Consider the following 14,089-nt stretch of genomic DNA (forward strand, 5'->3'; position numbering starts at 1 on the left):
TCGATGGTCAAGTTAGGCCAATGCGTGCCTTGGATCCAGTAGTTAGAGCAATGATGTGTGCTTTGCTCGGGGTTAGTGCGTGACTGATCAGCAGCCTAACCTTGGTTTATAAAAAACTTAAAAATGAATATCCAATTCTATTGGTTGTTTAACAAGAAACTTGATTCCTTTGAATCACCTCGTTTATTATTGTTTAACCTCAGTTATTGATAATATGACTTGCTGAGCTAGTTAGCTCACTCTTGCGAATCTTTTTATGTATTCTACAGTTAAGAAGGATACGGTTGATAGCAAGGTTTCCCAGTTCAATGTTCGAGCTAGGATTCTAGATTATGATTGATCGAGCTAGCAGGAGCTTATTGCAGTAGTGAGATAGTAAGGTTGTAAGAATAATTTCATATCAGTTGTAAATTAAATTAGTCGGGATTTGGTACGTTGTAATAAAAGTTAAGGTTGTGGCTTGTTTTCATACTTTAACCTGTTGCGATCCGTGGTTATGTAAAGCAGGGTAATAATAGTTTATATTCAGGTTTATATATTGAGTATGTGTTATGGACCCCAAACTTCTGACCCGGGTTTGGAGGGCGCCACACTACATGTTTTTAAGAAACCAGATTATATGCTATGATTTCTAGTGAAAATTTATTCTTCAATTATTTTGATGCTTGTGGATATTCTAGATCAAATTATATGTAATTTGATCTATAGTCGTAGCACATAGTCTAGATGTTTGTTTAAAGTCATTTACATGCCATAATATCTGATATTGAATATCAAAAGGATGAAATTCTATTGCATGTAAATAGGTATCCAAGTGTCTAATTATGATTCTGGTCTGATTTATAGTATCAACTTCATGATTATAATGAGTTTTTTTTATTTGCTTTAACTATCAATGGATAATTCTAGCCATTGACAATCAAAATGAACACTTGGAGTCTACGATATCTAGAAATTGATAATCTTAGTATATCAACTGTTAGTTCTTATCCATCAATATACTTGCTCATCAATGGCTATGAGTAGACAACTCAACTTCATAGATTTTGAGTTCTCACCAAACTCTGTGTTTTGAATGTAAGTTATAATATTGTCATTTGCAGTATTAATCATGTGTCAAAACTTATTAGGGATTAAAATTGATAAGTGCTGATAAATACTAATGTTGAGTCTTTTAAATATGTTATATAGTGTGACAGACTTTCTAATTAGTTAAGTTATAGATAAAGATTTATTTCATGAATATATGCTTATGAGATGTTACTCAAAATCTTCACACATAACTTAACATCATTTATCAGAAAAGTTTATCTATAGCAGTAAAGATTTCACTCATGAATTTCCTCATATTCTAAAAGTGAAAATCTTACCGAACTTTTATATGATTGTTTATTCTTTAAGATTCAATGTCATAAATTTAGAATAAGTTTTACAAATTTCTTTATTGAGATGTCTCATTGTCTAGTCAATGGTGAGACTACAACCTAGAAATAGGAGCAGCAACACTCAACTCTCACTTGTTTACAGTTGGGAGTCCATAATATATCATATATTATAAATTTAACAGTGTAAGGTCGTTTGAGGAAGCTAGTATCAATTAGTTATCTTTCTTATAATATGCCTTGATATCATTATTTAGCAGTAATTATGTGGTCACTAAATCTATTGCTGGTAATCGCGGATCAACTAATTAATTGATTTTAGCTCAAGTCTCGTAGGATACTCAAATCAATTAGTCATAATATTTCTCCTATTTGGACGCTTCAATAATCATTATTGAAATATGGGTAAAAGATTGTGCAGATGAGTTTTTACAGGATCAATGAGATCAACAAGCTCAAGAAAAGAAAAGTTAAAAAGTCTTATTATAAGGAGATCACCTTTTACAAAAAGAGGACGATTAAGACTAAAGTCCTGCTCAAGTAAGCACTCTTTATACACCCTTCTATTTCATGATAGGAGTAATGACTTGCTTGAATTATGTGAAGCAGTGCATCTTTATATTAATCTATGTTTCTTAGTCTCTAAAGATAACAATATATCGAATCTTAAATTATAAAGCATCTTTAGAAAATCAGCTAGGCATCCTCACATTCATATGTTTTTTCTTTGGTGACATATGCAAGATTTTGTATGTTATTGGGAGCTATATATTTTCTGATTTATTTTTCCCTCAGAATAAATTATATTCTTGTCATAGCATGTTGGGTCTTACATCGATATCAATAGTGCTTAGACTTCACAGTCTCCCTCGTCAACTTTTGACTCCCTCTCCTATATACTCTTTGTACTACTAGATGCACCATTTGAAGCCAAAAAGGATTATTTAAAACATTCTTGATTTTAAATATTTGGGTACTCGTTCTCTTCATCATCAACTACCTAAATCCTCATCCTAAACTTTCATCACTCAACCTTTCTTCTCACAATGTCTATCATTTTTCTTCATGATATCAACATAGTTATAGTAGAAGGAATGATCTTCAGTAGACCGATATTAATAGAAGAAATACTAATCGTTTTGGGTCACATCAGGAGAGCACTTAAGAAGAAAAGAGCTAGAGAGAAATCCGTTATGGCACTGGTGGTGGAGGATTAGATGGTGCTTCCTCCTCATCCAATGCTAGGATCTATCCTACTAGATACTAGGGTTGAGTTGAGAAGGAAATTTAATGTTTTTCACTGTTAAAGAACAGTTGCTATGCAAAATATTCTTTTTTAAACTATATGATAAATTTTATTAGATCGTTATTCCATGCATGATTACTGAATTATCCAAGTATTTAACTTCTATTCAGTATGAATATTTTTATATGTTATCCTTTGAAAACTTATTGAACTAACGATCAGTATTAATCAATAGCACTTAACAATCTGCAGCTATTTAACTATGTCAAAAGATAGTTGAAACTAATATAGTAAAACTATAACTTATGTTACCCAGAAGTAAATAACTTGACCTTAAATGAGTAAATTTAAGGGATCCCACAAATTATGAACCACCGTTTATTCTTTAATTTCCAAACCTAAGTGATCGAATTACAAAGAAAATAGTCATAAAAACAAATCATATGAGTTAAGTGATATGGAAGACTCTCTGAGACAAAACAATTGCCTTGTAATTCTTGAGTGCATTGTCTAGTTATCTTCCTCAAAGATACTAGAGTCTTAAATGAATATGTGAACTTGCCTCAAAGAATCATCTCACAAACCAATGGAGTTCAATGTGAAGCAGTTATTTGCAATTGAGAAGCTCATCAATTGAGACATTTTCTTTCCTCCAGAAAATGTTACCAAAACTCAATTCTGACTAAAACCTTATTTAAAGATCAATACTTTCTTTATAATGAAGAAGCTCAACTTGTTTGAGATTGCTTGCATTAAAATTAGCAATAAATCAGGTTCATTGCTAAGCCAAGCATTCATGAAACATAATGCCTGCATTGTGCTTTCTAACTCAGAACCCTTATCTAGATTTGGCTAGAGGCTACATGTTGAGGTAGACCTTTATGATGCCACATCAAAACCAAGGGTTTCATCACTCTTTAGTGAAGATCTTGGATATCTAGCACATTTTAGGTGCAAGTAGACCTGCAATGGCTACATGGTTTGAGAATGATATTTTTGAGAGGAAATCATTCAAATCCACTTCTATTCAAATGGAGATTCGGTTGAACTAAACAACAACCCTCATTAGTATTGTCTATGATATACTTCACTGAATGATATAATATATTTTTATATATATTTTAGATGATTTTATACCCATATTAATTATATTTTATATTGGTTTGGATATTTATTTAATAGATTTTAATGTTTTATTATAGGAAATAAAGAATTCTTGACTTGGAGTGAAAAGACCCATTTTGGAGCGAAAATAGAAGAAAAACCATAATATTTGGCTATACGGACTACAAATACGGTTTGGGCCGTATCTGGAGATCCAAAAATCCGTTTTTGATGATCTTACGGTCCACGCGAAGCTTGCGAGATTTCCATTAATTAAGAGATGGGACCAAAAGCAAAGTCAGACTGAAAGAGCCCAGAAACTGGGGAGCAAAAAAACAGCTGCAAATTTTACATTAAAATCCTACTCTATTATGGAATTATTTTTATATTATTATTAGAACATTAAAAAAATACTTTTAATATTAGAAATAGGATCATATTTTATTATTAGAGTGGAGTTTTAGTTTTTTTTATTAGTTTTTATCATTAGTTTGAGGAGGGACATACAGACGTTGTACACATAGCTAGGGTTTTGGCTTCTTCATCTCTTCCATTGTATACACTTAAATTTACTAGGGATTTATTGTTCTTCCTTTATACAAAGTTTAAGGTATTTTTATCTCTCCTTGTTTATTAGCATATATCTTTTATGGATTTTATCATTGTTCTTGTTGCTTTTATTGTTAATATGAGTGAGTAGTCTTATTCTAGGGCTTAAGGGAAGCCATGTTTGCACAATAACAATTCTTTAATTTGTTAGTAATTTAATGGGTAAAGAGTGATTCTAATTGATATGCTTTATTTTTTAATCTATGTAATTGGGAAATATCGTGGATTAATTTTATGCAAATAGGGGTAATAGATCGAGAGATTTTACTCACTAGAGGCACACATACGATTAGCAGAATTGAGGATTAGTACGAGAGCATAATTGGATTTCTGAAGGTGTTAATGCTTATGAGAGATTAACCATTACTTTAATTACTTGACCCAATAAATTGTTATATTTCAGTGAATGTTTTTGTGTAAGCATGGTGAACCTACACTTCCCTAGACTTTAGTTATTTGATTTTAATCACATTAATTTTGCATTACTTAGTTAGCCAGAAATTCACAACACTCGATTTAATCCAGAAATAATTTGTAATAGTTGAATTAAAATCCTTGAAACAGTCTCCTTATGGATACGACCCGTACTTTCCTGTATCTTCTAACAACAGACATTGTGCACTTGCGGTATTGTAATTTTACACATCAAGTTTTTGGTGTTGTTGTCGGGGAGACGCCTAGTTTCTATAGTTCTTAGTTTAATTGTTTTAGATTGTTTCATTTATCTCATTGGAGGTTCACTTCCATTTGAGACATATTTCACTGCCTTTTCTTGTTTTAGTTGTTGATGCCCAGGTCCATAGAAGAAGCAGAAGTAACTCCTCTTAGTCCGGATTTTAGGATTACTTGCAATAATACATAGATTGATTAAGAAAAGAATTGCAACAAAATCTCGGCGATTCAAAGATCATAATGGCAGAACTTCCTATTAAATCTTTGAAGAACTATTCGTAGCCCTCTCCGAGTATGCCAACCGATGTTGCTTACTATGATCCAACATAATTAGTTTGCTGATCTTCCATCAGAAGAACCTACACTTCATCTACAAAGGTTTCAACAACTCTGTTCTACCATCAAACATCGAGGTGTCACGGCAGACCAATTTAAAGTCATGTTGTTTGGGTTTTCTCTTCGTGACAAAGCTAAAAAAATGGTTGAATGATATTAATGTGACTGAGTGGAATGCAATTCCTCAAGCTTTCTTAACTGAGTTTTTCCCTCCGAACAGAACTGACGACTTGATTGACAAGATGACGGGTTTCAAACAAGAGTATGGAGAGTCTCTTAAAGATGCTTGGGAGAGATTCAAAGATCTTCAACGTGCATGCCCTCATCATGGTCTTGAGAAGTGGTTTCTGATTAAACACTTCTACAATGGTCTTGACCCTGAAACAAATGGCACAATTGATAATGATGCATGTGGTGTATTTCTAGATAAAGGAGTTGATGATGCATATACATTTTTCGCAAATTTAGCTACTTATCACTTCAATAACCCGAGAGCACCTAAGAAGGGCGGTAAACTTGAAGTGGAGGCTTATTCTCTCTTATCATCTCGGCTCGCTGCATTAACTCAGGAAATTCATTCTTTGAAGACGTCACAATAATCTACTCATCCTATGAGTATTAATGCATTATTATCCATGGCTCCTATGAATAATCTTGTTTGTGAAGTGTGTGGTCTCCAAGGTTACTTGGGTAATGAGTGCTCATACAATTTTCAGAATTCACAAAATTTTTAGATGGAGCAAGCAAATGTTTGTTAGCAGAGGCAGTAGTATAATCCATACTCCTACATTTACAATCCTGGTTGGAGAGACCATCTGAATTTCTCATATGGGAACAACAATGCTCAAAATATTCATATGCCTAACTAGTAGCAACCATATCAACAATCATATCAGAGTTCTCAACAACAACAGTACAGGCCTTCTCAGGGACCTATGAATCCTTCTGGATTTCAAAAGCCTCCTCAAAATTATGCTCCTCAAGCTAGTCAAGCTGCACAGCCTGATCAGAAAAATGAGATGCTGAAATTACTGATGCAAGAGATTAAAGATATGAAAGTCCATAATAAAATTATGGAAACTCAGATTGCACAATTGACTAGTACTTCAACTGCAAGGTAGCCTGGCTCTTTACATTCACAACCAAAAAATCCAAAGTAGAATGTGAATGTTATTTCTCTTAGGAGTGGTCTTAAATATGATGGTCCTTCAATGCCTGATACTTGTGTGACTGATGAGAAAGAGAAGGACACCAGCAAAGATGAAAATATGGATGATGTCGATCAGACAAACAAGGGTGGAACTGAAAGAAGCAAGAAAGCTGAGAACGAGAAGATTGTAAATACTCCTCCACCATTTGTGCTTAAGTTGCCGTTCCCCAGCAGGATGAACTGAACAAAGGTAGATCAACAGTTTGGTAAGTTCATGACACTTGTCAAGAATCTTGAGGTAACAGTTCCTTTCACTGATTTAATTTCATAAGTTCCATCATATACAAAGTTTTTAAAGGATATTTTGACAAAGAAACGATCTTTTGGTGAGGTGGAGACAATAGTTTTTACTGAAGAGTACAGTGCTATTTTCCAAAATAAGTCTCCAACTAAGCTTAAAGGTCCTGGAAGTTTTTCAATAACTTGTCATTGAGGTGCATTATTTATTGACAAAGCTTTATGTGACTTAGGCGCTAGCGTCTCTGTCATGCCTCTCTCAATTTTTCAAAAATTAAACATGGGAGATTTAAAATGCACACAAATGACATTGCAAATGGCGGACCATTCTATAAAATATTGTTTGGGTATTTTAGAGGATGTGCCTGTCAGGGTTGGAAAATTCTATATTCATGTGGACTTTGTAGTGTTGGACATGGAAGAGGATAGCCAAATCCCCATTATTTTGGGTAGGCCATTCCTCTGTACTGCAGGTGCTGTTATTGATGTTAAAAGTGGGACTTTAACTTTGTTAGGTCCCAATTTGTTTGTAGAAGGGGGGGTTGAATGCAAATAATACCGTTTAGTCGAATAAAATGCGGAATAAAATTGTGAAACAAAATTCAAGTTAAATAAAACTTTTATTAAACTTGAAAGGTGTTACAACTACGGTATCGGTTACAAGGGATTAATCTCAAATCAATTATTACAAATCTAGAATAAATTTGACATGAACTTTTTCTATTTTTGTAATTAAAAGATCAAATGCTAAATGCGATTTGAGATTAAGTTCTAGGGATTTTGATCCGCTAGATTGTTACACAAGAACAAGAGAGTGATTTCTAGTTGATTGGATTTAACTTTACAAGCTAGAAATTGTGATCTTGAATTAGCAGATAAGATGAAATATTTGGCTGCTTTTTCTCTGTTTATTCTTGGCTTCTGTTTGATTGCTTTTGAATGAATTGGTCTTCTGCTTCTTTTAATCAACACAGCCGAGATTAATGAACTGGTGTGACAATCCTTTGTCCAATAAGACTTTCGGTGTGACAATCTTTTAGAGCTAGCAAGACAATTAAAATGAACTAGCAAGACTTTCGGTATGACTATTGATTGTCATACCGATTGTCATATTAGTTCAAATGAAATTGTTTTACTGAATTAATAAGTGATTTTAATCTAAATAATAATTCTATCAAGACAATCACTGAATTAGCATGACATTCGGTATGACTATCAATTGTCATACCGATTGTCATACTAGTACAATCAGTTGTCTTTTTAGAATTAAAACAGATTTTAACCAATTAAAATTCTGAAAAACCTTAATATTAATTCAGAATTAATTAATCAATTAATTTAATTAATCAAATAAATTAATCTTTGCAGATATAATTTATTTTCATAATTAAATTATATGACTTAATTAATTAATAGAGAATTAATACTAACCCTGAGCAGCATCCATTCTTCTGACAATCTTCTGAAAGTCACTGAGACTTATGAATCAATTCCGCCACTTCAATGCTGACACTCGATGTACTGTCTGGTTCATGAGTGACTAACTTTCGTGACGTTTCTTCATGTCTTGACTTTGTTGTTCTGATTGAATCCTTGTAATAAATAATACCCTGACGAGATCTCTGTCACTTGATTAAATCCACGATCTTGATTTATATCACAGAGGCATTATCAAATTCTTGAACTTCTTCCAGTGAATCTTCAAGTCTGCAGATGAACAATGTTTCTTTATTCTTTGACAGATGTTACTTTGTGAGATCTCTCTGATGATAGATCCACTATTTACTTATTACATTCTTATTTGAGTTGAGTTAAATACTCGAATAAACGAGTAAGCTATGACATATGCCTTTCAATATCCCCCTATTTGCTTGTTAGACAATAACAACAAATACCTAGAGGATAACTCAACTAACAAATAAGAAAAAGATATAAACAGTAATATAAAGTAAATAGCAGAAAAGTTCTGGATTATATTTAACATTTTCCAGATTCCAAATGAAATTTACAAGTGAATACAAGATAGATGTTCCTCTAGCCTGAACATATAACTACATTAGACTATCTTGATTCATAAAGCTCTAATCATATTACATTGAGTTTTGAGCTAATTGACTTCAGTTGTCTTCTCTTCTGACTTCACCTTCTTCTAAATCTTGAAGCAATTCCTTGTCAAAGACACGATCCTTTTCTGAAGTGAAGCTTGCAGGTCTGACTGGTTGAACTCCAACTGACTTCAGCTTATTCTTGAGTTGATTGTACCTTTTAACATTCTTTTCACAATAAGCTTGAATCAAGTCAGCAGCTTGAGTCTTCAACATGGATGAATATCCAGCAGTTCTCAAATGATGTTCCATCCAGACCAGATGCTTAGCTGAGTAGTCTTTAAGAGATTGTACATCTAGCTGACAGATTTGAAGACAATCGGACTTAAAGAATCTCACCTGATGAGGATTGTTGACCACTTGAGGACTAGCCCTGCTGGCAAACTCTTTAAGCCTTTCTCGAAGAACTTCATTCAATTCTGAGCTTCTTTTGACTTTGTTTAAAAGAATCCAAATCTCTGACAAAGAACGATTCTCAAATAGATGAAGTGACACCTTGAATGATCCTTCACTCTGACAATATACAAAAATGCTCATCTCATTTAGGGATCTATCAAAAGCAGCTGTGATCCTTGAGACTTCAGTCTTGATAGCATTCATGTACATGTCATTGTTAGGATTTGAGATTTCCAGCTTGTCAAGAAGATGTAAGAACTGCCTATCATTGTTAGTGCTTAGCTGAGGCATATCGAGTACTCTCCTAGCTTCATCCTATTTTTCACCAATCTTTAGTCTGACATCTCTTCTCCTTTCTTGAGCCTTAATGTCATGAAGACGTTGCTTTTGAAGAGTTTCTGTTCTTTGTATGTCTTTCCTCCTGTCAATGATCTGAGAGACCTTCTTGAGTTCAGCTTCTTTTCTTAGCATCTCTGACTGCTCTTTCTGAAATTCTTTCTCAAACCTAGGATCCACTGTATCTTCCTCTTCCCAATCTTCAAAATCACTTTCCTCTTCAGCTTCAAATAACCCATCTTTATCTTCCTGAACTGGTTCAGTGGGAATGTCAAAAATGTCAAAGTCATCCTGTTCTCCACTGTAGTAGACATCATCAGCCTTTCCTTTGTTTCCAGTAGAGGTATCTTTTTCCTTCCCTTTGGCACTACTCCCTTTCTTCTCCCCCTTAGTTGAGGGATCCTCTACTGACTTTCCTTTGGAACCTCCATCACCTCCAGAGCCTGATCCTCCACCAGACGGTCCTTCAAAATAAGCTCTTTGTTCTTCATTAGGGCAATGAGAATTCTTGATCATGTAATATAGGTGCTTCATCCCTTTATTGAGATGTTCCATGCCCGTCTCTATCTTTAGAAATCTTGAGGAGTCCAGTGAATGATTCATCTCAACGAGGTCTTCAAGAGAAGTCATTCTTGTATGTAGAGAGCAGAAGTTGGATATGTCATCAGCTGATAAATTTGGAGTGTCCTGAATAGAATTGAGCTTTGGTATTACAGTGGTCTTTAGATCTGAGATGTCATTCCTTATGATTGCAAGCTGATTGTTGACAGAAGTGGAAGAAGAAGACCGTTCAACCACTTGTGCTTTGAATGCTTGAGCTTCAGCTTGGCTTTTAGCAAGTTCTTCTTTTAGGGCAGCAATCTGAGCTAACAGGTTTACAGTATCAGTGTCTGTGTGTGCTCTCACCTGAATTTCACTCGTGTTTGGTTCACTCATCTCACGTGCATGTGTTTCTCTCAATATAATTGCTCGTGAGGAGTCTTCCAGTTGCTGTTCTTCTGTACCTGCATTAAAAATCACCCTAGCCTCTTCAAGAGAGGTCAGTGGTGGTGCAATGGGAATTCGCGAGTCCCGATCCTCAGTCAAACCTATCAAATCTTTTGGAATAGATGTCTGAATTGCTTCAGGGATAGATTGACCGAGCTGCCCTCCACTTTCTCCAGATAAATCTGCGAGTGGAGAATCCCATAAGGGAGCCAGAGGTGTTGGATCTGGGAGGGGAGAAAATGACTTTATTAAAGATGGCGGAGAGTCAGATTTTCCCTCTGAAGCATGTGACTGCTCTTCTGCCGTAACTATGGCAGGCACTGTAACCGACTCTACGTGCACTCCTCGCTGTGTGTCCTGAGTATGATCTGGGGAAGTGTATGGTTCCATTGTGAGTAATGGAATTGTGCTTGACTCAGTACAAGATGCCATGGCCCTATGGCGAATTTCAATAGATGCATCCTGTTGAGAGAATGCCTCTAGTAACTGTTCATTGGCCATTTCAAAGTCCATGTCCTGTTGAGAGGACAAGGATGGGCTTTCAGATGCCTCAGAATATGTTCTTCTTTTCTTAGGAGGAGGCAGAGCTGAGGGTTCACTCATATTTAACAATGTACTACTTCCTAGTAATCTCCTGGGTAACATTTTAGACAGTGGGGGAGAGGTTGAGATAGAATGAGACTCTGTGTTTGGCTCTATGACCTGGGATTGAAGCTGTGGTTCTACAACTTCATGGTCAGCCCTATCAACCACTGGGGGTCTTTCAACAGAAGTAGGAAGAGAGTGAGAGTGAGGAATTACTACCTGTAATGGAAGAGTCTGGGTGGCTTGAACCACTGGAGGTTGAGGTTGCTGTTCATGGCCGGGAAGATTGAAAATAGGTAAGGGAATATAATTGGCCATGAAAGCAGATACAAGTACTGGAACTTGCATAAATTTGAAGGTTGTGTCTTGGCGAGTGTAAATCTTTTTGCTAACTGGAGGGGGTTCGGTTACCGCAGAGTTAGCAAAAAGGGCTTTGTGTTCAGGGGTGAGTAGATGATCTGCTATAAGCATGAGAAAACGAGCATAGTAACATGATACCCTACGATTTGTAGAATGATCACGTAAAGCAGAAGTTAGACGTCTCAAGAGAATGGGAAAAAGTAGTTTGCCAAAATTGATCCTTTGATTAAAAACAACCGCAAGACCAATATACTGCAGAGTGGAAGTGATGTTATGAAAATTGGATTTTGTGCAGTTGGCAAACACTTTGGAAAGTGTATCGAAGAAAATATCCCATTCAGACACCAAATTTGATTTAGAAAGTTTGGTTAAATTGATCATCCCTTGATAGTGAATAGCATTGAAAAAATTTGTGATATCATTTTCAGAGGGTAAATTACAGAAATTGTCTAGTGGAAAATTTAACGCACGATTGACGACTGTTTCATCAACTACATACTGTGTGTTTGCGACGGTGAATGAAAAAGATTTTGAATCATCGGCCACAGTAGAAGTTGTGCAAATCAGTCTAAGTAGATCGACGTTTAAAATCACATTTGATTTAATAGCAGAGCTAACAATCGAATGGTCATTTAAAAATCTAATCCATGGCTTAAATTTTTCAACATCACATTTTTCCGGATTAAAATAACCAACCTGATTATGCGCGACAATTTGGAAATTGAGAGCCATTTAAAATAATAATAAGACACACGCTTTTCAGAATTTTAAGAATAATATTAAGAAAATTCGAATTAATTAAATTAATTTAATAATTCGAATTAAATTAATTATAATCGAAAAATTTAGACAGAAATGTATCTCGTTAAAATTCCTAACTCACAAACACAGTTTTGACAAACCAAAAGACACAAATCAGAAATTGAAAATAAAAATAAAAAGTTCAAAATCAATAAACACAAATTGAATTTGAAGGGGCAAACTGATTTTTATTTGTTTTTGGTTTTTATTTAAGAAAAATCCAACAGCACCTCTGTATATATATACTTGTATGTATATATCACAAAGTGATGAATTAGTTTGCTGAGTAAAAACTCGAGCAAGGAAGGAATCAGATTGATGGTTTTAGTTCGAAGAGAGAGAAGAGAGAAAATGAGGAAGAAACTGTTCGAAATTTTTGAAAGAAATGAAACTGTTGTGATGGTTTAAAACAAAACAACAAACGCCTTTATATAACAGCTGGTATGACAATCCGGGATTGTCATACCGATTGTCATACCAGGCAAAAGAAGGAAAAGAAATAACAGAATAAATACTAAAATTATAACTGGTATGAAAATCTGATAGTCATACCGATTGTCATACCAGTATAATAATAAAATGAAATATATATATAATGTTTATAACTGGCAAGACAATCCAATAGTCATACCGATTGTCTTGCCAGTATAAAACTATACTGAAGAATATAATAAACATAATTTAAACTGAAATGACTTTCAGCAAGACAATTTCAATTGTCTTGCCGATTGTCATATCAGCATTAAACACAGAATTAATATGAAAATAAGTATATATATATATATATATATATAAGTACTGAAATGATTTTCAGCAAGACAATTTCAATTGTCTTGCCGATTGTCATTTCAGTAGAAAGACAATCAAATATGTACAGACTCTAATTAAATATACTGAAACAAAGACAATATATCAGAATTTATTATTTTTATTCCAAAAATAGATTTCTATTGAATTTTAGCAAATAAAAATTCATAGAAAAATATTTTTAGAGGAAATAGAATATTCTGAGATATTTTAAATTAACAAGAAGGGAAAATAAAAATAGATAAGATAATATATATTACATAGAAATAAGCAAGAAATATGATAAAATGATAAAATAAATTTGCAAATGAATTTTTCATTTATGAAAAATTCATTTGTAAATTCATTCAAGAACAGATCCCAGATATTAACTAAATTAATCACTAAAACTATTCAACATGCCCAATTTACCAACTAATCTGGTAAATATGGATTCGTCAAGTGGTTTAGTGAAAATATCTGCTATTTGTTCTTCTGTTGGAACAAAAAATAGTTCAACAGTACCATTCATGACGTGCTCTCTAATAAAATGATACCTGATGTCAATGTGCTTTGTCCTCGAGTGCTGCACAGGGTTGTTGGTGATGGCTATTGCACTTGTGTTGTCACATAAAATAGGAATCTTGTTCAATACAGAGCCATAGTCTCGTAGTTGGTTCCTAATCCACAAGATCTGAGCACAGCAGCTTCCAGCAGCAATATATTCAGCCTCGGCCGTTGAGTTGGAAACTGTTTGCTGTTTCTTGCTGTACCATGAGACTAGCCTGCTTCCTAGGAATTGACAACTTCCTGAGGTGCTTTTCCTATCAACAACACTTCCTGCATAATCTGAATCTGTATATCCGACAAGGTTAAAACCAGATTCTTTAGGGTACCAAATACCTAGATTTGGTGTTCCCTTAAGATATCTTAAGAT

General features: G+C 34.3%; 1 non-coding gene across 1 annotated transcript; it reads right to left on the reverse strand.

Moving 5' to 3' along the window:
* Nucleotides 1-5,576: 5,576 nt before the first annotated feature.
* On the reverse strand, nt 5,577-5,682 carry LOC141681239 (small nucleolar RNA R71). The gene has a single exon (XR_012558680.1). It is a non-coding gene; the product is annotated as a small nucleolar RNA R71 (small nucleolar RNA).
* Nucleotides 5,683-14,089: the final 8,407 nt, after the last annotated feature.

This window comes from Apium graveolens, chromosome 8 (assembly GCF_009905375.1).
Source record: "Apium graveolens cultivar Ventura chromosome 8, ASM990537v1, whole genome shotgun sequence".
Lineage (NCBI taxonomy): Eukaryota > Viridiplantae > Streptophyta > Magnoliopsida > Apiales > Apiaceae > Apium > Apium graveolens.